A 27,649-nucleotide genomic window follows, 5' to 3' on the forward strand; every position below is an offset into this window, starting at 1 on the left:
TGAGCAGTGAACAGTGCAGCCACCTCACCTTCCACTGAGCAGTGAACAGTGCAGCCACCTCACCTCCCACTGAGCAGTGAACAGTGCAGCCACCTCACCTTCCACTGAGCAGTGAACAGTGCAGCCACCTCACCTTCCACTGAGCAGTGAACAGTGCAGCCACCTCACCTCCCACTGAGCAGTGAACAGTGCAGCCACCTCACCTTCCACTGAGCAGTGAACAGTGCAGCCACCTCACCTCCCACTGAGCAGTGAACAGTGCAGCCACCTCACCTTCCACTGAGCAGTGAACAGTGCAGCCACCTCACCTTCCACTGAGCAGTGAACAGTGCAGCCACCTGACCTTCCACTGAGCAGTGAACAGTGCAGCCACCTCACCTTCCACTGAGCAGTGAACAGTGCAGCCACCTCACCTTCCACTGAGCAGTGAACAGTGCAGCCACCTGACCTTCCACTGAGCAGTGAACAGTGCAGCCACCTGACCTTCCACTGAGCAGTGAACAGTGCAGCCACCTGACCTTCCACTGAGCAGTGAACAGTGCAGCCACCTCACCTTCCACTGAGCAGTGAACAGTGCAGCCACCTCACCTTCCACTGAGCAGTGAACAGTGCAGCCACCTGACCTTCCACTGAGCAGTGAACAGTGCAGCCACCTCACCTTCCACTGAGCAGTGAACAGTGCAGCCACCTCACCTTCCACTGAGCAGTGAACAGTGCAGCCACCTCACCTTCCACTGAGCAGTGAACAGTACAGCCACCTCACCTTCCACTGAGCAGTGAACAGTACAGCCACCTCACTTTCCACTAAGCAGTGAACAGTGCAGCCACCTCACCTCCCACTGAGCAGTGAACAGTGCAGCCACCTCACCTTCCACTGAGCAGTGAACAGTGCAGCCACCTCACCTTCCACTGAGCAGTGAACAGTACAGCCACCTCACCTTCCACTGAGCAGTGAACAGTGCAGCCACCTCACCTTCCACTGAGCAGTGAACAGTGCAGCCACCTCACCTTCCACTGAGCAGTGAACAGTGCAGCCACCTCACCTTCCACTGAGCAGTGAACAGTGCAGCCACCTCACCTTCCACTGAGCAGTGAACAGTGCAGCCATCTCACCTTCCACTGAGCAGTGAACAGTGCAGCCACCTCACCTTCCACTGAGCAGTGAACAGTGCAGCCACCTCACCTTCCACTGAGCAGTGAACAGTGCAGCCACCTCACCTTCCACTGAGCAGTGACCAGTGCAGCCACCTCACCTTCCACTGAGCAGTGACCAGTGCACCCACCTCACCTTCCACTGAGCAGTGAACATTGCAGCCACCTCACCTTCCACTGAGCAGTGACCAGTGCACCCACCTCACCTTCCACTGAGCAGTGACCAGTGCACCCACCTCACCTTCCACTGAGCAGTGAACAGTGCAGCCACCTCACCTTCCACTGAGCAGTGAACAGTGCAGCCACCTCACCTTCCACTGAGCAGTGAACAGTGCAGCCACCTCACCTTCCACTGAGCAGTGAACAGTGCAGCCACCTCACCTTCCACTGAGCAGTGAACAGTGCAGCCACCTCACCTTCCACTGAGCAGTGACCAGTGCAGCCACCTCACCTCCCACTGAGCAGTGACCAGTGCACCCACCTCACCTTCCACTGAGCAGTGAACAGTGCAGCCACCTCACCTTCCACTGAGCAGTGAACAGTGCAGCCACCTCACCTTCCACTGAGCAGTGACCAGTGCACCCACCTCACCTTCCACTGAGCAGTGAACAGTGCAGCCACCTCACCTTCCACTGAGCAGTGAGCAGTGCAGCCACCTCACCTTCCACTGAGCAGTGACCAGCGCACCCACCTCACCTTCCACTGAGCAGTGACCAGTGCACCCACCTCACCTTCCACTGAGCAGTGAACAGTGCAGCCACCTGACCTTCCACTGAGCAGTGAGTAGTGCAGCCACCTCACCTTCCACTGAGCAGTGACCAGCGCACCCACCTCACCTTCCACTGAGCAGTGACCAGTGCACCCACCTCACCTTCCACTGAGCAGTGACCAGCGCACCCACCTCACCTTCCACTGAGCAGTGAACAGTGCAGCCACCTCACCTTCCACTGAGCAGTGACCAGCGCACCCACCTCACCTTCCACTGAGCAGTGACCAGTGCACCCACCTCACCTTCCACTGAGCAGTGAACAGTGCAGCCACCTCACCTTCCACTGAACAGTGACCAGTGCAGCCACCTCACCTTCCACTGAGCAGTGAACAGTGCAGCCACCTCACCTCCCACTGAGCAGTGAACAGTGCAGCCACCTCACCTTCCACTGAGCAGTGAGCAGTGCACCCACCTCACCTCCCACTGAGCAGTGAGCAGTGCAGCCACCTCACCTCCCACTGAGCAGTGAACAGTGCAGCCACCTCACCTTCCACTGAGCAGTGAACAGTGCACCCACCTCACCTTCCACTGAGCAGTGAACAGTGCAGCCACCTCACCTCCCACTGAGCAGTGAACAGTGCAGCCACCTCACCTCCCACTGAGCAGTGAACAGTGCAGCCACCTCACCTTCCACTGAGCAGTGAACAGTGCAGCCACCTCACCTTCCACTGAGCAGTGAGCAGTGCAGCCACCTCACCTTCCACTGAGCAGTGAACAGTGCAGCCACCTCACCGTCCACTGAGCAGTGAGCAGTGCAGCCACCTCACCTTCCACTGAGAAGTGAACAGTGCAGCCACCTCACCTTCCACTGAGCAGTGAGCAGTGCACCCCCCTCACCTCCCACTGAGCAGTGAGCAGCGCACCCACCTCACCTTCCACTGAGCAGTGAGCAGTGCAGGCACCTCACCTTCCACTGAGCAGTGAACAGTGCACCCACCTCACCTCCCACTGAGCAGTGAACAGTGCAGCCACCTCACCTTCCACTGAGCAGTGAACAGTGCAGCCACCTCACCTTCCACTGAGCAGTGAACAGTGCAGTTACCTCACCTCCCACAGCAGTGAACAGTGCAGCCACCTCACCTTCTGCTAAGCAGTGAACAGTGCAGCCACCTCACCTTCCACTGAGCAGTGAACAGTGAAGCCACCTCACCTTCCACTGAGCAGTGAACAGTGCAGCCACCTCACCTTCCACTGAGCAGTGAACAGTGCAGCCACCTGACCTTCCACTGAGCAGTGAACAGTGCAGCCACCTCACCTTCCACTGAGCAGTGAACAGTGCAGCCACCTCACCTCCCACTGAGCAGTGAACAGTGCAGCCACCTCACCTTCCACTGAGCAGTGAACAGTGCAGCCACCTCACCTCCCACTGAGCAGTGAACAGTGCAGCCATCTCACCTTCCACTGAGCAGTGAATAGTGCAGCCACCTCACCTTCCACTGAGCAGTGAACAGTGCAGCCACCTCACCTTCCACTGAGCAGTGAACAGTGCAGCCACCTCACCTTCCACTGAGCAGTGAACAGTGCAGCCACCTCACCTTCCACTGAGCAGTGAACAGTGCAGCCACCTCACCTTCCACTGAGCAGTGAACAGTGCAGCCACCTCACCTTCCACTGAGCAGTGAACAGTGCAGCCACCTTGTTACAAAAAACGCGATTCTAAAGCTTAGAGATCTCCAGGTAATACTAGAAAGGACTGCCCTTCTAGCATCCAGCCTGTTACTGGGTTTTCGTAACAAGTAGTCAGTATCCTGGTCCAATTATCCATTACAATTCAGTATGATTCAATAGTGCTTCAGGATTACAACTGGTAGGCTACTAACTAGAGAAATTAAAATTTAATAAATTTATTAAGTATCGTCTAGAGGTATATCATCAAAGTAAATTAAATTAATAATAATCAAAATAATAATAATCACTTCTCTCGTATACAATAGTATTGTGCTGAAAGCACATATCACATTTATAATTCTTAAGTACCGTCTGGTACATTAACATTTAATAAGATATTACAAATATGTACAAGTTTGTGTATGTGTGTAAGTGCTCTAAGTAGTTCACTATGTCTCACGACTCGACTAGACTTAAACAACTGTCTGACAAAGTCCTCTCATAAACTAACTTCTTGACCAACTGGCAATCAGAAGAGTCTGCTTGAACAATAAAAAGAACGCTAAGCCCAATAGCAATATAACAAGCAACTGCAACACTGAATCAGGAATAAGGAGATAATATAACGACAGCTAGTAGGGACCATCAGCAGATCCTCCACAAAAGTCTCAAAACTCCCATACTACTGAATCTAAGTTCAGCATAAGAAAATCCCCGACTGTGACAGTACACAGATACCAGAAGAAATTAGGTTAGAAGCTACAGCTCAGGACCTGAGTTGCTCAGAGTGTCTAAGCGACACACAACCTCAGTACAACGTCGAAAATCACTAAGTCTATACAATGTTCTGAGAACAAGAGTCCCACAGAACCTAACGAGACAGAGACGATCTTCCAACAAGGGCCTATAAAGGAGATTTAGGCGCTTTGTCTGGAATACGTCCAACCACCAAGAGAGTCTAGACCAGACTGAATACTTCAGGCTAGGTGTGATCACCCCCCCCCTCGATCACGTGATAGCTCCGTGGACAGCTGCAGCTCAGCAACAGAAGCCGGCAGAATAACGAGCAAACAGCGATTATTACAGTAGTTAGACAATCAAGACTTGAACTATGAGCACATAATATAAGTGTTACATCCTACCTAACAACAGGTAACTAAGTCAAATAAAAATATAAAGCAATATATTTACGATTTAGCTATTATCGCAAATATAAGCAATATAAAATTATATGAAAAGGTAATATACATGTAATATATATATTAATCATTGCAACCCATTCAGGGGTTGCAACACACCTCACCAGTGCAGCCATTTCACCTTCCACTGAGCAGTGACCAGTGCAGCCACCTCACCTTCCACTGAGCAGTGACCAGTGCAGCCATCTCACCTTCCACTGAGCAGTGACCAGTGCAGCCACCTCACCTTCCACTGAGCAGTGACCAGTGCAGCCATCTCACCTTCCACTGAGCAGTGACCAGTGCAGCCACCTCACCTTCCACTGAGCAGTGACCAGTGCAGCCACCTCACCTTCCACTGAGCAGTGACCAGTGCAGCCACCTCACCTTCCACTGAGCAGTGACCAGTGCAGCCACCTCACCTTCCACTGAGCAGTGAGCAGTGCAGCCACCTCACCTTCCACTGAGCAGTGAACATTGCAGCCACCTCACCTTCCACTGAGCAGTGAGCAGTGCAGCCACCTCACCTTCCACTGAGCAGTGAGCAATGCAGCCACCTCCCCTTCCACTGAGCAGTGAGCAGTGCAGCCACCTCACCTTTCAATGAGCAGTGCAGCCACCTCACCTTCCACTGAGCAGTGCAGCCACCTCACCTCCCACTGAGCAATGCAGCCACCTCACCTCCCACTGAGCAGTGCAGCCACGTCACCTCCCACTGAGCAGTGCAGCCACCTCACCTCCCACTGAGCAGTGAGCAGTGCAGCCACCTCACCTCCCACTGAGCAGTGAGCAGTGCAGCCACCTCACACTCTCCACTGTCGTCCACGCTGGTATTACCACTGACTTCCACGCTGGTAGTACCACTGTCTTCCACGCTGGTAGTACCACTGTCTTCCACGCTGGTATTACCACTGTCTTCCACGCTGGTAGTACCACTGTCGTCCACGCTGGTAGTACCACTGTCGTCCACGCTAGTAGCACCACTGTCTTCCATGCTGGTAGTACCAGTGACTTCCACGCTGGCAGTACCACTGTCGTCCACGCTAGTAGTACCACTGTCGTCCATACTGGCAGTACCACTGTCGTGCACGCTGGTAGTACCACTGTCGTCCACGCTGGTAGTACCACTGTCGTCCACACTGGTAGTACCACTGTCTTCCACGCTGGTAGTACCACTGTCGTTCACACTGGTAGTACCACTGTCGTCCACGCTGGTAGTACCACTGTCGTCCACGCTGGTAGTACCACTGTCGTCCACACTGGTAGTACCACTGTCTTCCACGCTGGTAGTACCACTGTCGTTCACACTGGTAGTACCACTGTCGTCCACGCTGGTAGTACCACTGTCGTTCACACTGGTAGTACCACTGTCTTCCACGCTGGTAGTACCACTGTCTTCCACGCTGGTAGTACCACTGTCGTTCACACTGGTAGTACCACTGTCTTCCACGCTGGTAGTACCACTGTCGTCCACGCTGGTAGTACCACTGTCGTCCACACTGGTAGTACCACTGTCTTCCACGCTGGTAGTACCACTGTCTTCCACGCTGGTAGTACCACTGTCGTTCACACTGGTAGTACCACTGTCTTCCACGCTGGTAGTACCACTGTCTTCCCCGCTGGTAGTACCACTGTCGTTCACACTGGTAGTACCACTGTCGTCCACGCTGGTAGTACCACTGTCGTCCACGCTGGTAATACCACTGTCTTCCACGCTGGTAGTACCACTGTCGTCCACGCTGGTAGTACCGCTGTCGTCCACGCTGGTAGAACCACTGTAGTCCACGCTGGTAGTACCACTGTCGTCCACGCTGGTAGTACCACTGTCGTCCACGCTGGTAGTACCACTGTCGTCCACGCTGGTAGTACCACTGTCGTCCACGCTGGTAGTACCACTGTCGTCCACGCTGGTAGTACCACTGTCGTCCACGCTGGTAGTACAACTGTCGTCTACGCTTGTAGTACCACTGTGGTCCACGCTGGTAGTACCACTGTCGTCCACGCTGGTAGTACCCCTGTCGTCCACGCTTGTAGTACCACTGTCTTCCACGCTGGTAGTACCACTGTCGTCCACGTTGGTAGTACCACTGTCGTCCACGCTGGTAGTACCACTGTCTTCCACACTGGTATTACCATTGTCTTCCACGCTGGTAGTACCACTGTCGTCCACGCTGGTAGTACCACTGTCGTCCACGCTGGTAGTACCACTGTCTTTCACGCTGGTAGTACCACTGTCATCCACGCTGGTAGTACCACTGTCGTCTACGCTTGTAGTACCACTGTGGTCCACGCTGGTAGTACCACAGTCGTCCACACTGGTAGTACCACTGTCGTCCACGCTGGTAGTACCCCTGTCGTCCACGCTTTTAGTACCACTGTCTTCCACGCTGGTAGTACCACTGTCGTCCACGTTGGTAGTACCACTGTCGTCCACGCTGGTAGTACCACTGTCTTCCACACTGGTATTACCACTGTCTTCCACGCTGGTAGTACCACTGTCGTCCACGCTGGTAGTACCACTGTCGTCCACGCTGGTAGTACCACTGTCTTTCACGCTGGTAGTACCACTGTCGTCCACGCTGGTAGTACCACTGTCGTCTACGCTTGTAGTACCACTGTGGTCCACGCTGGTAGTACCACAGTCGTCCACACTGGTAGTACCACTGTCGTCCACGCTGGTAGTACCCCTGTCGTCCACGCTTGTAGTACCACTGTCTTCCACGCTGGTAGTACCACTGTCGTCCAAGTTGGTAGTACCACTGTCGTCCACGCTGGTAGTACCACTGTCTTCCACACTGGTATTACCACTGTCTTCCACGCTGGTAGTACCACTGTCTTCTACGCTGGTAGTTCCACTGTCTTCCACGCTGGTAGTACCACTGTCTTCCACGCTGGTAGTACCACTGTCGTCCACGCTGGTAGTACCACTGTCTTCCATGCTGGTAGTACCACTGTCTTCCACGCTGGTAGTACCACTGTCTTCCACGCTGGTAGTACAACTGTCGTCCACGCTTGTAGTACCACTGTCGTCCACGCTTGTAGTACCACTGTCGTCCACGCTAGTAGTACCACTGTCTTCCATGCTGGTAGTACCACTGTCTTCCACGCTGGTAGTACCACTGTCGTCCACGCTGGTAGTACCACTGTCGTCCACGCTGTTAGTACCACTGTCGTCCACGCTTGTAGTACCACTGTCGTCCACGCTTGTAGTACCACTGTCGTCCACGCTAGTAGTACCACTGTCTTCCACGCTGGTAGTACCACTGTCGTCCACGCTGGTAGTACCACTGTCGTCCACGCTGGTAGTACCACTGTCTTCCACTCTGGTAGTACCACTGTCGTCCACGCTGGTTGTACCACTGTCGTCCACGTTGGTAGTACCACTGTCTTCCACGCTGGTAGTATCACTGTCGTTCACGCTGGTAGTACCACTGTCGTCCACGCTGGTAGTACCACTGTCGTCCACGCTGGTAGTACCACTGTCTTCCACGCTGGTGGTACCACTGTCTTCCACGCTGGTAGTACCACTGTCTTCCACGCTGGAAGTACCACTGTCTTCCACGCCGGTAGTACCACTGTCGTCCACGCTGGTAGTACCACTGTCTTCCATGCTGGTAGTACCACTGTCTTCCACGCTGGTAGTACCACTGTCTTCCACGCTGGTAGTACAACTGTCGTCCACGCTTGTAGTACCACTGTCGTCCACGCTGGTAGTACCACTGTCGTCCACGCTGGTAGTACCACTGTCTTCCATGCTGGTAGTACCACTGTCTTCCACGCTGGTAGTACCACTGTCGTCCACGCTGTTAGTACCACTGTCGTCCACGCTGGTAGGACGACTGTCGTCCACGCTGATCGTACCACTGTCTTCCACGCTGGTAGTACCACTGTCTTCCACGCTGGTAGTACCACTGTCGTCCACGCTGGTAGTACCACTGTCTTCCACGCTGGTAGTACCACTGTCTTCCACGCTGGTAGTAGCACTGTCGTCCATGCTGGTAGTACCACTGTCTTCCACGCTGGTAGTACCACTGTCGTCCACGCTGGTAGTACCACTGTCGTCCACGCTGGTAGTACCACTGTCTTCCACTCTGGTAGTACCACTGTCGTCCACGCTGGTTGTACCACTGTCGTCCACGTTGGTAGTACCACTGTCTTCCACGCTGGTAGTATCACTGTCGTCCACGCTGGTAGTACCACTGTCTTCCATGCTGGTAGTACCACTGTCTTCCACGCTGGTAGTACCACTGTCTTCCACGCTGGTAGTACCACTGTCTTCCACGCTGGTAGTACCACTGTCGTCCAAGCTTGTAGTACCACTGTCGTCCACGCTGTTAGTACCACTGTCGTCCACGCTGGTAGCACGACTGTCGTCCACGCTGGTAGTACCACTGTCTTCCACGCTGGTAGTACCACTGTCGTCCAAGCTTGTAGTACCACTGTCGTCCACGCTGTTAGTACCACTGTCGTCCACGCTGGAAGTACCACTGTCGTCCACGCTGGTAGCACGACTGTCGTCCACGCTGGTAGTACCACTGTCTTCCACGCTGGTAGTACCACTGTCGTTCACACTGGTAGTACCACTGTCTTCCACGCTGGTAGTACCACTGTCTTCCCCGCTGGTAGTACCACTGTCGTTCACACTGGTAGTACTACTGTCGTCCACGCTGGTAGTACCACTGTCGTCCACGCTGGTAATACCACTGTCTTCCACGCTGGTAGTACCACTGTCGTCCACGCTGGTAGTACCGCTGTCGTCCACGCTGGTAGAACCACTGTAGTCCACGCTGGTAGTACCACTGTCGTCCACGCTGGTAGTACCACTGTCGTCCACGCTGGTAGTACCACTGTCGTCCACGCTGGTAGTACCACTGTCGTCCACGCTGGTAGTACCACTGTCGTCCACGCTGGTAGTACCACTGTCGTCCACGCTGGTAGTACCACTGTCGTCTACGCTTGTAGTACCACTGTGGTCCACGCTGGTAGTACCACTGTCGTCCACGCTGGTAGTACCCCTGTCGTCCACGCTTGTAGTACCACTGTCTTCCACGCTGGTAGTACCACTGTCGTCCACGTTGGTAGTACCACTGTCGTCCACGCTGGTAGTACCACTGTCTTCCACACTGGTATTACCACTGTCTTCCACGCTGGTAGTACCACTGTCGTCCACGCTGGTAGTACCACTGTCGTCCACGCTGGTAGTACCACTGTCTTTCACGCTGGTAGTACCACTGTCGTCCACGCTGGTAGTACCACTGTCGTCTACGCTTGTAGTACCACTGTGGTCCACGCTGGTAGTACCACAGTCGTCCACACTGGTAGTACCACTGTCGTCCACGCTGGTAGTACCCCTGTCGTCCACGCTTGTAGTACCACTGTCTTCCACGCTGGTAGTACCACTGTCGTCCACGTTGGTAGTACCACTGTCGTCCACGCTGGTAGTACCACTGTCTTCCACACTGGTATTACCACTGTCTTCCACGCTGGTAGTACCACTGTCTTCTACGCTGGTAGTTCCACTGTCTTCCACGCTGGTAGTACCACTGTCTTGCACGCTGGTAGTACCACTGTCGTCCACGCTGGTAGTACCACTGTCTTCCATGCTGGTAGTACCACTGTCTTCCACGCTGGTAGTACCACTGTCTTCCACGCTGGTAGTACAACTGTCGTCCACGCTTGTAGTACCACTGTCGTCCACGCTTGTAGTACCACTGTCGTCCACGCTAGTAGTACCACTGTCTTCCATGCTGGTAGTACCACTGTCTTCCACGCTGGTAGTACCACTGTCGTCCACGCTGGTAGTACCACTGTCGTCCACGCTGTTAGTACCACTGTCGTCCACGCTTGTAGTACCACTGTCGTCCACGCTTGTAGTACCACTGTCGTCCACGCTAGTAGTACCACTGTCTTCCACGCTGGTAGTACCACTGTCGTCCACGCTGGTAGTACCACTGTCGTCCACGCTGGTAGTACCACTGTCTTCCACTCTGGTAGTACCACTGTCGTCCACGCTGGTTGTACCACTGTCGTCCACGTTGGTAGTACCACTGTCTTCCACGCTGGTAGTATCACTGTCGTTCACGCTGGTAGTACCACTGTCGTCCACGCTGGTAGTACCACTGTCGTCCACGCTGGTAGTACCACTGTCTTCCACGCTGGTGGTACCACTGTCTTCCACGCTGGTAGTACCACTGTCTTCCACGCTGGTAGTACCACTGTCTTCCACGCCGGTAGTACCACTGTCGTCCACGCTGGTAGTACCACTGTCTTCCATGCTGGTAGTACCACTGTCTTCCACGCTGGTAGTACCACTGTCTTCCACGCTGGTAGTACAACTGTCGTCCACGCTTGTAGTACCACTGTCGTCCACGCTGGTAGTACCACTGTCGTCCACGCTGGTAGTACCACTGTCTTCCATGCTGGTAGTACCACTGTCTTCCACGCTGGTAGTACCACTGTCGTCCACGCTGGTAGTACCACTGTCGTCCACGCTGTTAGTACCACTGTCGTCCACGCTGGTAGGACGACTGTCGTCCACGCTGATCGTACCACTGTCTTCCACGCTGGTAGTACCACTGTCTTCCACGCTGGTAGTACCACTGTCGTCCACGCTGGTAGTACCACTGTCTTCCACGCTGGTAGTACCACTGTCTTCCACGCTGGTAGTAGCACTGTCGTCCATGCTGGTAGTACCACTGTCTTCCACGCTGGTAGTACCACTGTCGTCCACGCTGGTAGTACCACTGTCGTCCACGCTGGTAGTACCACTGTCTTCCACTCTGGTAGTACCACTGTCGTCCACGCTGGTTGTACCACTGTCGTCCACGTTGGTAGTACCACTGTCTTCCACGCTGGTAGTATCACTGTCGTTCACGCTGGTAGTACCACTGTCGTCCACGCTGGTAGTACCACTGTCGTCCACGCTGGTAGTACCACTGTCTTCCACGCTGGTGGTACCACTGTCTTCCACGCTGGTAGTACCACTGTCGTCCACGCTTGTAGTACCACTGTCGTCCACGCTGGTAGTACCACTGTCTTCCATGCTGGTAGTACCACTGTCTTCCACGCTGGTAGTACCACTGTCTTCCACGCTGGTAGTACCACTGTCGTCCAAGCTTGTAGTACCACTGTCGTCCACGCTGTTAGTACCACTGTCGTCCACGCTGGTAGCACGACTGTCGTCCACGCTGGTAGTACCACTGTCTTCCACGCTGGTAGTACCACTGTCGTCCAAGCTTGTAGTACCACTGTCGTCCACGCTGTTAGTACCACTGTCGTCCACGCTGGAAGTACCACTGTCGTCCACGCTGGTAGCACGACTGTCGTCCACGCTGGTAGTACCACTGTCTTCCACGCTGGTAGTACCACTGTCGTCCACGCTGGTAGTACCACTGTCGTCCACGCTGGTAGTACCACTGTCTTCCACGCTGGTACTAAAGACCTAATAATAATAACAATAATAACGAAAATAATAATAATAATAACAATAATAATAATAATAATAATAATAATAATAAGAGTAAGAAAAAAGGAAGCAGTGAACTTTCTTTCATCAAAGAGAGAGAGAGAGAGAAAGTCGATGAGACAGTCAAAAAAAAGATGAAGTTCAGCTGCTGGAAAGAATGTTAAACCAGAGACAAAGTGAGCTGGAAAAAAACACAGGAAGAAATAAAGTTTAACTGCTGGAGAAAAATATAGAGAATGAGGACCATCTTTGTGACGAAAGTGAAGATGATGAAGAAAAAAGAAAGTGAAGAAGATGAAGAAAAAGAAAGTGAAGATGATGAAGAAAAAGAAAGTGAAGAAGATGAAGAAAAAGAAAGTGAAGAAGATGAAGAAAAAGAAAGTAAAGAAGATGAAGAAAAAAGTGAAGATGAAGAAAAAGAAAGTGAAGAAGATGAAGAAAAAGAAAGTGAAGATGATGAAGAAAAAGAAAGTGAAGATGATGAAGAAAAAGAAAGTGAAGAAGATGAAGAAAAAGAAAGTGAAGAAGATGAACAAAAAGAAATTGAAGAAGATGAAGAAAAGAGTGAAGATGAAGAAAAAGAAAGTGAAGAAGATGAAGAAAAAGAAAGTGAAGAAGATGAAGAAAAAAGTGAAGATGAAGAAAAAGAAAGTGAAGAAGATGAAGAAAAAGAAAGTGAAGATGAAGAAAAAGAAAGTGAAGATGATGAAGATAAAGAAAGTGAAGAAAATTAAGAAAACGAAAGTGAAGAAGATGAAGAAAAGAAAGTGAAGATGAAGAAAAAGAAAGTGAAGAAGATGAAGAAAAAGAAAGTGAAGATAAAGAAAAAGAAAGTGAAGAAGATTAAGAAAAAGAAAGTGAAGATGAAGAAAATGAAAGTGAAGATGAAGAAAAAGAAAGTGAAGATGAGGAAAAAGAAAGTGAAGATGATGAAAAAGAAAGTGAAGATTAAGAAAAAGAAAGTGAAGATGAAGAAAAAGAAAGTGAAGAAGATGAAGAAAAAGACAGTGAAGATGAAGAAAAAGAAAGTGAAGAAGATGAAGAAAAAGAAAGTGAAGATGAAGAAAAAGAAAGTGAAGAAGATGAAGAAAAAGAAAGTGAAGATGAAGAAAAAGAAAGTGAAGAAGATGAAGAAAAAGAAAGTGAAGATGAAGAAGAAAAAGAAAGTGAAGAAGATTAAGAAAAAGAAAGTGAAGAACATGAAGAAAAAGAAAGTGAAGAAGATGAAGAAAAAGAAAGTGAAGAAGACGAAGAAAAAGAAAGTGATGAAGAAAAAGAAAGTGGAGAAGATAAAGGAAAAGAAAGTGAAGAAGATGAAGAAAAAAAAGTAAAGATGAAGAAAAGGAAAGGGAAGAAGATGAAGAAAAAGAAAGTGAAGAAGATGAAAAAAAAGAAAGTGAAGATCAAGAAAAAGAAAGTGAAGATGATGAAGAAAAAGAAAGTGAAGAAGATTAAGAAAAACAAAGTGAAGAAGATGAAGAAAAAGAAATTGAAGATGAAGAAGAAAATGAAAAAGATGAAGAAAAAGAAAGTGAAGATGAAGAAAAAGAAAGTGAAGAAGATGAAGATAAAGAAAGTGAAGAAGATGAAGAAAAAGAAAGTGAAGAAGATGAAGAAAAAGAAAGGGAAGAAGATGAAGAAAAAGAAAGTGAAGATGAAGAAAAAGAAAGTGAAGAAGATGAAGAAAAAAAGTGAAGATGAAGAAAAAGAAAGTGAAGAAGATGAAGAAAAAGAAACTGAAAAAAGATGAATAAAAAGAAAGTGAAGATGAAGGAAAAGAAAGTGAAGATGAAGAAAAAGAAAGTGAAGAAGATAACGAAAACGAAAGTGAAGAAGATAACGAAAAAGAAAGTGAAGATGAAGAAAAAGAAAGTGAAGATAATGAAGAAAAAGAAAATGAAGAAGATTAAGAAAAAGAAAGTGAAGATGAAGAAAAAGAAAGTGAAAAAGATGAAGAAAAAGAAAGTGAAGTTGAAGAAAAAGAAAGTGAAGATGAAGAGAAAGAAAGTGAAGATGAAGAAAAAGAAAGTGAAGAAGATGAAGAAAAAGAAAGTGAAGAAGATGAAGAAAAAGAAAGTGAAAAAGATGAAGAAAAAGAAAGTGAAGAAGTTGAAGAAAAAGAAAGTGAAGAAGATGAAGAAAAAAAGTGAAGATGAAGAAAAAGAAAGTGAAGAAGATGAAGAAAATGAAAGTGAAGATGAAGAAAAAGAAAGTGAAGATGATGAAGAAAAAGAAAGTGAAGAAGATTAAGAAAAAGAAAGTGAAGATGAAGAAAAAGAAAGTGAAGATGATGAAGAAAAAGAAAGTGAAGAAGATTAAGAAAAAGAAAGTGAAGATGAAGAAAAAGAAAGTGAAAAAGATAAAGAAAAAGAAAGTGAAGATGAAGAAAAAGAAAGTGAAGATGAAGAGAAAGAAAGTGAAGATGAAGAAAAAGAAAGTGAAGAAGATGAAGAAAAAGAAAGTGAAAAAGATGAAGAAAAAGAAAGTGAAGAAGATGAAGAAAAAGAAAGTGAAGAAGATGAAAAAAAAGTGAAGATGAAGAAAAAGAAAGTGAAGAAGATGAAGAAAATGAAAGTGAAGAAGATGAAGAAAAAGAAAATGAATATGATGAAGATAAAGAAAGTGAAGAACATTAAGAAAAAGTAAGTGAAGAAGATGAAGAAAAATGAATTGAAGATGAAGAAAAAGGAAGTGAAGATGAAGAAAAAGAAAGTGAAGATGAAGAAAAAGAAAGTGAAGATAAAGAAAAAGAAAGTGAAGAAGATGAAGAAAAAGAAAGTGAAGATGAAGAAAAAGAAAGTGAAGATGAAGAAAAAGAAAGTGAAGATGAGGAAAAAGAAAGTGAAGATGATGAAAAAGAAAGTGAAGAATATTTAGAAAAAGAAAGTGAAGAAGATGAAGAAAAAAGAAAGTGAAGATGATGAAAAAGAAAGTGAAGATTAAGAAAAAGAAAATGAAGAAGATTAAGAAAAAGAGTGAAGAAGATGAAGAAAGATGAAGAAGATGAAGTGAAGAAGATGAAGAAAAAGAAAGTGAAGATGAAGAAAAAGAAAGTGAAGAAGATTAAGAAAAAGAAAGTGAAGATGGAGAAAAAGAAAGTGAAGAAGATGAAGAAAAAGAAAGTGAAGAAGATAAAGAAAAAGAAAGTGAAGAAGATAAAAAAGAAAATGAAGATGAAGAAAAAGAAAGTGAAGAAGATGAAGAAAAAGAAAGTGAAGATGATAAAGAAAGTGAAGAAGAAAAACAATATGTGAAGAAAAGGAAAAAAATAAAGGAGAAAGATAATAATAACTCTGACAGCTGGTACAGAAGTTACTAAGATAACAGTAACTGACAGCTGGTGCAGGAGTTACTAAGATAACAATAACTCTGACAGCTGGTACAGGAGTTACTAAGATAACAATAACTCTCACAGCTTGTACAGGAGTTACTAAGATAACAACAACTCTCACATCTGGTACAGGAGTTACTAAGATAACAATAACTGACAGCTGGCACAGGAGTTACTAAGATAACAATAACTCTCACAGCTGGTACAGTAGTTACTAAAATAACCATAACTCTCACACCTGGTGCAGTAGTTACTAAGATAACAATAACTCTCACACCTGGTACAGGAGTTACTAAGATAACAATAACTCAGACAGCTGGTACAGGAGTTACTAAGATAACAATAACTCTCACAGGTGGTACAAGAGTTAGTAAGATAACAGTAACTCTCACACCTGTTGTAGTAGTTACTAAGATAACAATAACTCTTACAGCTGGTACAGGAGTTACTAAGATAACAATAACTCTCACAGCTGGTGCAGGAGTTACTAAGATAACAATAACTCTCACACCTGTTACAGGAGTTACTAAGATAACAATAGCTCTGACAGCTGGTACAGGAGTTACTAAGATAACAATAACTCTGACAGCTGGTACAGGAGTTACTAAGATAACGATAGCTATGACAGCTGGTACAGTAGTTACTATGATAATAACTCTTACAGCTGGTACATGAGTTACTAAGATAACAATAACTCTCACAGCTGGTGCAGGAGTTACTAGATAACAATAACTCTCACACCTGTTACAGGAGTTAATAAGATAACAATAGCTCTGACAGCTGGTACAGGAGTTACTAAGATAACAATAACTCTCACAGCTGGTACAGGAGTTACTAAGATAACAATAACTCTCACAGCTGGTACAGGAGTTACTAAGATAACAATAACTGAGAACTGGTACAGGAGTTACTATGATAACAATAACTCTGACAGCTGGTACAGGAGTTACTAAGATAACAATAACTCTCACAGCTGGTACAGTAGTTACTAAGATAACAATAACTCTCACAGCTAGTACAGGAGTTACTAAGATAACAATAACTCTCACAGCTAGTACAGGAGTTACTAAGATAACAATAACTCTCACACCTGGTACAGTAGTTACTAAGATAACAATAACTCTCACAGCTAGTACAGGAGTTACTAAGATAACAATAACTCTCACACCTGGTACAGGAGTACTAAGATAACAATAACTCTGACAGCCGGTACAGGAGTTACTATGATAACAATAACTCTTACAGCTGGTACAGGAGTTACTAAGATAACAATAACTGACAGCTGGTACAGGAGTTACTATGATAACAATAACTCTGACAGCTGGTACAGGAGTTACTAAGATAACAATAACTCTCACAGCTGGTACAGGAGTTACTAAAATAACAATAACTCTCATACCTGTTACAGGAGTTACTAAGATAACAATAACTCTCACAGCTGGTACAGGAGTTACTAAGATAACAATAACTCTCACAGCTGGTACAGGAGTTACTAAGATAACAATAACTCTCACAGCTGGTACAGGAGTTACTAAGATAACAATAACTCTCACACCTGGTACAGGAGTTACTATGATAACAATAACTCTCATACCTGTTACAGGAGTTACTAAGATAACAATAACTCTCACAGCTAGTACAGGAGTTACTAAGATAACAATAACTCTCATACCTGTTACAGGAGTTACTAAGATAACAATAACTCTCACAGCTTGTACAGGAGTTACTAAGATAACAATAACTCTCACAGCTGGTGCAGGAGTACTAAAATAACAATAACTCACAGCTGGTACAGGAGTTACTAAGATAACAATAGCTCTCACAGCTGGTACAGGGGTTACTAAAATAACAATAACTCTGACAGCTGGTACAGGAGTTACTAAGATAATAACTCTGACAGCTGGTACAGGAGTTACTAAGATAACAATAACTCTGACAGCTGGTACAGGAGTTACTAAGATAACAATAACTCTGGCAGCTGGTACCGGAGTTACTAAGATAACAATAACTCTGACAGCTGATACAGGAGTTACTAAGATAACAATAACTCTCACAGCTGGTGCAGGAGTTATTAAGATAACAATAACTCTCGCATCTGGTACAGGAATTACTAAGATAACAATAACTCTCACAGCTGGTGCAGGAGTTACTAAGATAACAATAACTCTCACAGCTGGTGCAGGAGTTACTAAGACAACAATAACTCTCGCATCTGGTACAGGAATTACTAAGATAACAATAACTCTCACAGCTGGTGCAGGAGTTACTAAGATAACAATAACTCTCACAGCTTGTACAGGAGTTACTAAGATAACAATAACTCTCACAGCTGGTGCAGGAGTACTAAAATAACAATAACTCACAGCTGGTACAGGAGTTACTAAGATAACAATAGCTCTCACAGCTGGTACAGGGGTTACTAAAATAACAATAACTCTGACAGCTGGTACAGGAGTTACTAAGATAATAACTCTGACAGCTGGTACAGGAGTTACTAAGATAACAATAACTCTGACAGCTGGTACAGGAGTTACTAAGATAACAATAACTCTGGCAGCTGGTACCGGAGTTACTAAGATAACAATAACTCTGACAGCTGATACAGGAGTTACTAAGATAACAATAACTCTCACAGCTGGTGCAGGAGTTATTAAGATAACAATAACTCTCGCATCTGGTACAGGAATTACTAAGATAACAATAACTCTCACAGCTGGTGCAGGAGTTACTAAGATAACAATAACTCTCACAGCTGGTGCAGGAGTTACTAAGACAACAATAACTCTCGCATCTGGTACAGGAATTACTAAGATAACAATAACTCTCACAGCTGGTGCAGGAGTTACTAAGATAACAATAACTCTCACAGCTGGTGCAGGAGTTATTAAGATAACAATAACTCTTGCATCTGGTACAGGAGTTACTAAGACAACAATAACTCTCGCAGCTGGTACAGGAGTTACTAAGATAACAATAACTCTCACAGCTGGTGCAGGAGTTACTAAGATAACAATAACTCTCACACCTGGTGCAGGAGTTATTAAGATAACAATAACTCTTGCATCTGGTACAGGAGTTACTAAGACAACAATAACTCTCGCAGCTGGTACAGGAGTTACTAAGATAACAATAACTCTCACAGCTGGTGCAGGAGTTACTAAGATAACACACAGACACTACTCTTGTTAATTGATATGAGGAAAAGAAGAGACACGAGACCTGCATATAACATCATATAAGTATTCGAGATAATATATCCAGCACTGTCAGTACCGTCAGTAACGTCAGTACCGTGAGTACCGTCAGCACTGTCAGTACCGTCAGTTGGAAAACATGATGCCACAGTTGTAAACTGAACAGAAAGTGGTACAGAAAGTACATGTCAGTAATAAATCCTTCATGACAGACCTGTGCTAACAACACTTTCATTCCTTCTAGTTACAGGACTGTCTGGTCACGGGTTCAAGTCCTAATCCTCCGCTGAGATGTAAACAATTCACCGGAGAATCATGGAGAATATCTTACACGGAATGAAATAATACACGGAATGAAATAATTGCTACTAGGTCCTCTCTCTCCCTTCCCCATGAGCTTTATCATACCTCGCCTTAAAACTATGTATGGTTCCCGCCTCCACTACGTCACTTTCTAGGCTATTCCACGGCCTGACTACTCTATGACTGAAGAAATACTTCCTAACATCCCTTTGATTCATCTGAGTTTTCAACTTCCAATTGTGACCTCTTGTGTCTGTGTCCCATCTCTGGAACATCCCGTCTTTGTCCACCTTGTCTATTCAGCGCAGTATTTTATATGTCGTTATCATGTCTCCCCTGACCCTCCTGTCCTCCAGTGTCGTCAGGCCGATTTCCCTCAACCTTTCTTCGTAGGACAATCCCCGTAGCTCTGGGACTAGTCTTGTTGCAAACCTTTGCACTTTCTCTAATTTCTTGACGTGCTTGATTAGGTGTGGATTCCAAACTGGTGCTGCATACTCCAGTATGGGCCTGACATAAATGGTATACAGAGTCTTAAACGAATCCTTACTGAGGCCAGGCGCCCGTATGTTGCAGCAGTTATCTGATTGATGTGCGCCTCAGGAGATATGCTCGGTGTTATACTCAACCCCAGATCTTTTTCCTTGAGTGAGGTTTGCAGACTTTGGCCATCTAAACTATATTGTGTCTGCGGTCTTCTTTGCCCTTCCCCAGTCTTCATGACTTTGCATTTGGCAGGGTTAAACTCAAGGAGCCAGTTGCTGGACCAGGCTTGTAGCCTGTCCAGGTCTCTTTGTAGTCCTGCCTGATCCTCATCCGATTTGATTCTTCTCATTAACTTCACATCATCTGCAAACAAGGACACTTCTGAGTCTATCCCTTCCGTTATGTCGTTCACATATACCAAGAACAGCACAGGTCCTAGGACTGACCCCTGTGGAACCCCGCTTGTCACAGGCGCCCACTTTGACACCTCGTCACGTACCATGACTCGTTGTTGCCTCCCTGTCAGGTATTCTCTGATCCATTGCAGTGCCTTTCCTGTTATGTGTGCCTGATCCTCTAGTTTTTGCAGTAACCTCTTGTGAGGAACTGTGTCGAAGGCCTTCTTGCAGTCCAAAAAAAAATACAGTCGATCCACCCCTCTCTCTCTTGTCTTACTTCTGTCACCTTGTCATAAAACTCTAGTAGGTTTGTGACACAGGATTTTCCTTCCCTGAAACCATGCTGGTTGTCAATTATACACTTGTTTCTTTCCAGGTGCTCCACCACTCTCCTCCTGATGATCTTCTCCATGACCTTGCATACTATACACGTTAGTGATACAGGTCTGTAGTTTAGTGCCTCATGTCTGTCTCCCTTTTTAAAAATTGGGACTACATTTGCCATCTTCCATACCTCGGGGAGTTGCCCAGTTTCAAATGATGTGTTGAAGATCTTTGTTAATGGTACACACAATATCTCTGCTCCCTCTTTAAGGACCCACGGAGAGGTGTTGTCTGGTCCCACCGCCTTTGAGGTATCAAGTTCGCATAGCAGTTTCTTCACCTCCTCCTTGGTTATATGTACCTCATCCAGCACTTGCTGGTGTACCCCCCTGTTCTGATTTCCTGGAGTCCTACTGGTTTCCACTGTAAATACTTCTTTAAATCTCGTGTTGAGCTCCTGACATACCTCCCGGTCGTTTCTTGTGAATTCCCCATCACCCTTCCTCAGTCTGATTACCTGGTCCTTGACTGTTGTTTTCCTCCTGATGTTGCTGTACAACAGCTTCGGGTCAGTCTTGACTTTCGATGCTATGTCATTTTCGTATTGTCACTGAGCCTCCCTTCTTATTTGTGCATATTCGTTTCTGGCTCTTCGGCTAATCTCTTTATTTTCCTGAGTTCTCTGTCTTCTGTACCTTTTCCATTCTCTAGTACACCTAGTTTTTGCCTCCTACACCTTTGGGTGAACCAAGGACTCGTTCTGTTCTTCCCATTATTTCTGTTTCCCTTGGGAACAAACCTCTCCTCTGCCTCCTTGCATTTTGTTGCCACATAGCCCATCATTTCTTGTACTGGTTTTCCTGTCAGTTCCCTCTCCCACTGAATGTCTTGAAGGAAGTTCCTCATGCCTGAGTAGTTCCCCCTTTTGTAGTTTGGTTTTTCCCATCCTATTCCCGCTACTCTCTCCACTTGGAGCTCAACTATGTAGTCGAAGCACAGAACCACATGATCACTAGCTCCCAGGGGCCTTTCATACATGATATCTTCGATGTCCGAACTACTCAAGGTGAATACAAGGTCCAGTCTTGCTGGTTCATCCTCTCCTCTCTCTCTGGTAGTGTCTCTAACATGTTGATGCATGAGGTTTTCCAGTACCACATCCATCATCTTGGCTCTCCGTGTTTCGGGACCCCCATGGGGCTCCAGGTTTTCCCAGTCAATCTCCTTGTGATTGAAATCACCCATAACTAGTAACTTTGCTCCCCCAATGTGTGCTCTCCTGGCCACCTCGGCTAGTGTGTCGACCATTGCTCTGTTGCTCTCATCGTATTCTTCTCTTGGCCTCCTGCAGTTCTGTGGTGGGTTGTACATTACTGCAATTATCACCTTATGTCCCTCAGACTGGATTGTTCCTACTAAGTAGTCCCTTTCGCCCGTGCCATCCATTCCTTCCATTTTCTCAAAACCCCACTGGTTTTTAATGAGCAGTGCAACTCCTCCCCCCCCCCTCTCCTCCCTCTGTCTTTCCTGAGGATTTGATATCCGGATGGAAAGATAGAATCTGTTATTATTCTGGTGAGTTTTGTTTCTGTGAGTGTTATTATGTCTGGGGATGTCCCCTTTATTCTTTTGTGCCACTCCTCATACTTATTTGTTATTCCATCTGCATTTGTATACCACACCTTCAACTTCTTTTCTAAGACTGTGGTCTGGGAGGTGTATTGGGGTTGGGGAAGTGGGAGACCTGATAAGGAACTATGGGTGGTTGCTGTGGGGGTGGAGTTTGTAATGCAGTGGGTGGGGGCATTGGATGTGGCATGGGTGTTTTGGTTTAGAGTGTTTGGTTGCACTGGGGTTGACCTGGTTGGGAGGCTTCTATAGGAAGTTGTGAGGGAGGCTGTATTTGATCTTCCTGTGTCTGGGATCTCCTGTCTGTCTTCTCCATCCCCTCTCTTTCCTCCTTTCGCCTTTGTACCATCTCTCTCAGTTTCTGCCTTTCTTCTTGTGTTCTGTCGCAGTCGAGATACACCTTCCTGTATGCCGGCATGTCCCTTAATCGTGCTTTCTCCTGCAGGATCCTGTTCCGAGTCGATTCTGCCTTGAAGGTCACTTTCACTGGCCGGGTTCTTTTTTTTACAAACCCCCCTATTCTCCGAAAATTTTCCAGCTGGGTCATGTCGTCTTCTCCTATTGCTTTCATGATGCTTTCAATTGCTTTTTTTTCCCTTGTTTTCTTGCTTCATATGTTTCCCCTTCAACTTCCTGGAGCCCATACACAAAGACTGACCCTTTCATTCTCCCACTGCATATCCCTGTGTATCCCCTCATTCAATTTGATTTCCTCCATTGCAGCTTTCCTTTCTTCAGTTTCACTAGCTAATGTACTTGGGCTCAGTGGCCTGTCATTTTCCCTTCTCGGCTTTCCCTGGGCTCTGCTGTGGTCTGTTAGGGCCTCCACATATAGCTTAGTTCTTTCATTTACTACAGTCTTCACTGATTGAGCTTCTACATGCAGTTTTGCTCCTTCTTTCCCTACAGTCCCCTTATTTGTGACTGAGGTAGCAGTCTCTGTTGTCAATCCCAAAATGTTCTTTAGCTCTTTAGGCTGTTTCAGATTTTTTAGTTCCTCTTCTAAACTCTGTATCCTGGCCTCTGCTGCTTTGACTTGCACCTCCCACTTCCTGCTTTCCATATCTATCCTCTCTTCCATTCTCATGCTAAGTTCTTCTAGTTTCTTTTCCCATTCATGTTCCCTTTTTGTGAGCTCTGCTGCCCAATCTTTCTTTGCAGTTTCCTCCTCCTGTCCCTTGGTTTTTCTTGTTGCTCTCTGGCAACCCATTTTTGTTTTATCCTAATTGCCTCAGAGTGGGAAACCTATGTAATTCTGTGTGTTAGGTTAGTATTGTGTATGTCAGAGTGTGGGGGGGGGGGAGGTAGAGGAGGAACTGTGGCTATGTGGGAGAGGAGTGGGGAGGGGAGTGGGAAGGAGGGAGAAGCAAGTGGGTGAGTGGGAGAGGGTGAGGGGGAAGGAGGGAGAGGTGGGGAGGGGGAGGGTGAAAGAGGGAGGGGAGGGATCAGGGGAAGGAGTGAGATGTCGGTGGGGGAGAGGGGAGTGTATGTGTGAGTCTGGCTATGTGTGTGTGTTTTGCGTGTGTTGTGTGTGTGTGTGCGTGCGTGCGTGCGTGTGTGTGTGTGTGTGTGTGTGTGTGTGTGTGTGTGTGTGTGTGTGTGTGTGCGTGCGTGTGTGTGTGTGTGCGTGTGTGTGTGTGTGTGTGTGTGTGTGTGTGTGTGTGTGTGTGTGTGTGTGTGTGTGTGTGTGTGTGTGTGTGTGTGTGTGTGTGTGTGTGTGTGTGTGTGTGTGTGTGTGTGTGTGTGTGTGTGTGTGTGAAGATGGAAGACTGAGAGCATAGTTCTGCTTTTGTAACAACAAATAATTAATAACATAATATTTTTCTTCTCCCTGCACACAAGAAATAACCTTCCCTCGCTTGCATCATCTCCCCCTCACCCGTTATTTTTACACTTAATTGTTCTACAGGGGTTGAGCTAAGAGAGTCTGCATTATTTTTATAAGTTTAGAGCTGGTTTACTGCCTCACTTTATTTCAGAGCCTGGCCAGTGCAATATCTTTAATAAAACTAAATCATAGGTGTCTTATTTGTTTAAAATCTATCAAAAGTATTTTATGGAAGAGGTCGAAGATGGTACCAGGTTTGGGGCAGAGTCCTGCCGGGTGTGGTCCAGAATCCTGCTGTGGTCACCTGACTTTACTTCTCTAATGTCCACATCTTGTCAGAACTTCTGAACTTGGGTCGGTCATGGCAATAATGAAAGTTGATGGTGTTTTTTTTTTCACCTTAAGATGCCAGACACCTGGTGTTGCACGTCTTGTGGTTTAATAGCTGTCTCCTGTCAGGTAGAGCCACGTAAGAGACCTTGAGAACACTAATACATAACATTAAAGCTACTCACATCTTTCTAGCTGCCTTGTGTACGAGACTTCATTATCACTCCAAGGAAAAATATCTCTACCTGTAATGGGTTACCTGGAATTTACCTGGAGAGGGTTTCGGGGGTTAATACCCCCCCGCGGTCTGGTCTGAGACCAGGTCTCGTGGTGGATCAGGGTCTGATCAATCAGGCTGTTACTGCTGGCCTCACGTAAACCGGCGTACGAACCACAGCCCGGCTAATCAGGTACTGACTTTAGGTACCTGTCCAGCGCCATCTTGAAGACAGCCAGGGGTCTATTGGTAATCCCCCTTACGTATTCTGGGAGGCAGTTGAACAGTCTTGGACCCCGGACACTTATTGTGTTGTCTCTTAGTGTACTCGTGGCTCCTCTGCTTTTCATTGGGGAAATGTTGCAAAAAAACTTTCCTTGAACGATTGCAGATGTGAGTCGATGTTTCTGTCTTTTGTTTCAAGTAAATGAAATGTTATTGTCATTCGTCATCACTGAGTAATGTTTCCATCGTTCTTAACTTAAATTTGTGGCAATATATTTTTGCACAACTACTACCTGAACTGTTTATTTTGATTCAAGAAATCGTAATAACACGACTGCAAACAGGCCACGGAACGGTTGGGTTTTAACAAACGGGTAAAGTTTTGCGACTCACTCGCCATGGGTTCTAACCCCACCCGTTCCGTGGTATATTGACTTTCATTTTCATAGTTACTGTTGTTGTCACACTTTCTGGGTACGGAATAACAAACAATGTATATTTGTAATGTGTCGTACTTACGTTGTCTCGTCTCACATTCAGTAAAGTCCTGATCTTAACAAATCATCCCATATATATAATTTTTTCCATTAATTACACGTACTTATGTATTTTTTCTATTATTCCATAAAATGAAGAGTTCCTTTACCTGTTGCATTTTTTTTTTCGACGAAGTACAGTGTATTGTGTCATGTCCTGCCAGCCTCTGAAATATTTTCCTATCTTTTCTGAAAAGGAACTTTATTTCTTGTTTGCTGCCAGGAACTGGAACGTGGGCGTCTTCATTACTTCAGACAGTTGATCTTGCAGCAGCTTGTGGCTCCAGTCTTTGCCAGTACACTATATTTTTCAGACTTTAAATTACAAATTTCACCGTTACTGACAATCTCCATAGTCCCTTTACTATACAATTATAATATTAACTGTTGCCTTGAGTCTTTCACTATTGACTGGTCTCTCCAGTCATCCCATTCTTTCCTCAGTCTTTCTTACTCTCAGGTACTGAGGTTCACTTAACCTTTCTCCTCTTCAGTCTTTCTCTTTTTGCTTACTGTTGGGGTGTTAAATTTTTCAGTAACCAGAGACCATCGCTCCTTTTCACAGCGTTCATTGACCTGTCAGTCTTTAACACTTTACTAAAGACACAACACTCACCTCTTCCTTCCTTCAGAAATGTGTCTCTGGACTTTATTCTTTAATTAAATGCTCTCCTGTATCCCTTTCCCATCGCCAATCAAGATATTTTACTTTATTTATTACGGTAACTTGGTATTATGCATGTCAGCAGCCAGGTAACCTGGTGTCACACATGTCAGCAGCCAGGTAACCTGGTGTCATACATGTCAGCAGCCAGGTAACCTGGTGTCATACATGTCAGCAGCCAGGTAACCTGTTGTCATACATGTCAGCAACCAGATAACCTGTTGTCATATATGTCAGCAGCCAGGTAACCTGATGTCATACATGTCAGCAGCCAGGTAACCTGTTGTCATACATGTCAGCAGCCAGGTAACCTGGTGTCATACATGTCAGCAGCCAGGTAACCTGGTGTCATACATGTCAGCAGCCAGGTAACCTGTTGTCATACATGACAGTAACCAGGTAACCTGGTGTCGTACATGTCAGCAGCCAGGTAACCTGTTGTCATACATGTCAGTAACCAGGTAACCTGTTGTCATGCATCTCAGCAGCCAGGTAACCTGGTGTCATACATGTCAGCAGCCAGGTAACCTGTTGTCATACATGTCAGCAACCAGATAACCTGTTGTCATACATGTCAGCAGCCAGGTAACCTGGTGTCATACATGTCAGCAGCCAGGTAACCTGGTGTCATACATGTCAGCAGCCAGGTAACCTGGTGTCATACATGTCAGCAGCCAGGTAACCTGGTGTCATACTGTCAGCAGCCAGGTAACCTGTTGTCATACATGTCAGTAACCAGGTAACCTGGTGTCATACAAGTCAGCAGCCACGTAACCTGGTGTCATACATGTCAGCAACCAGGTAACCTGGTGTCATACATGTCAGCAGCCAGGTAACCTGTTGTCATACATGTCAGCAACCAGGTAACCTGTTGTCATACATGTAAGCAGCCAGGTAACCTGTTGTTATACATGTCAGCAACCAGGTAACCTAGTGTCATACATGTCAGTAACCAGGTAACCTGGTGTCATGCATATCAGCAACCAGGTAACCTGGTGTCATACATGTCAGCAGCCAGGTAACCTGTTGTCATACATGTCAGCAGCTAGGTAACCTGTTGTCATACATGTCAGCAGCCAGATAACCTGGTGTCATACATGTCAGCAGCCAGGTAACCTGGTGTCATACATGTCAGCAGCCAGGTAACCTGGTGTCATACATGTCAGCAACCAGGTAACCTGGTGTCATACATGTCAGCAACCAGGTAACCTGGTGTCATACATGTCAGTAACCAGGTAACCTGGTGTCATACATGTCAGCAACCAGGTAACCTGGTGTCATACATGTCAGCAATCAGGTAACTGGTGTCATACATGTCAGTACCCAGGTACCCTGGTGTCATACATGTCAGCAACCAGGTAACCTGGTGTCATACATGTCAGCAACCAGGTAACCTGGTGTCATACATGTCAGTAACCAGGTAACCTGGTGTCATACATGTCAGTACCCAGGTAACCTGGTGTCATACATGTCAGCAACCAGGTAACCTGGTGTCATACATGTCAGCAACCAGGTAACCTGGTGTCATACATGTCAGTAACCAGGTAACCTGGTGTCATACATGTCAGCAACCAGGTAACCTGGTGTCATACATGTCAGTAACCAGGTTACCTGGTGTCATACATGTCAGTAACCAGGTAACCTGGTGTCATACATGTCAGTACCCAGGTAACCTGGTGTCATACATGTCAGTAACCAGGTAACCTGGTGTCATACATGTCAGTAACCGGGTAACCTGGTGTCATACATGTCAGTAACCAGGTAACCTGGTGTCATACATGTCAGTAACCAGGTAACCTGGTGTCATACATGTCAGTAACCAGGTAACCTGGTGTCATACATGTCAATACCCAAGTAACCTGGTGTCATACATGTCAGCAACCAGGTAACCTGGTGTCATACATGTCAGCAACCAGGTAAACTGGTGTCATTCAAGTCAGCAACCAGGTAACCTGGTGTCATACATGTCAGTAAACAGGTAACCTGGTGTCATACATGTCAGCAGCCAGGTA

The sequence above is a fragment of the Cherax quadricarinatus genome, chromosome 30 (assembly GCF_038502225.1).
Source record: "Cherax quadricarinatus isolate ZL_2023a chromosome 30, ASM3850222v1, whole genome shotgun sequence".
In the NCBI taxonomy this organism is placed as follows: Eukaryota; Metazoa; Arthropoda; class Malacostraca; order Decapoda; family Parastacidae; genus Cherax; species Cherax quadricarinatus.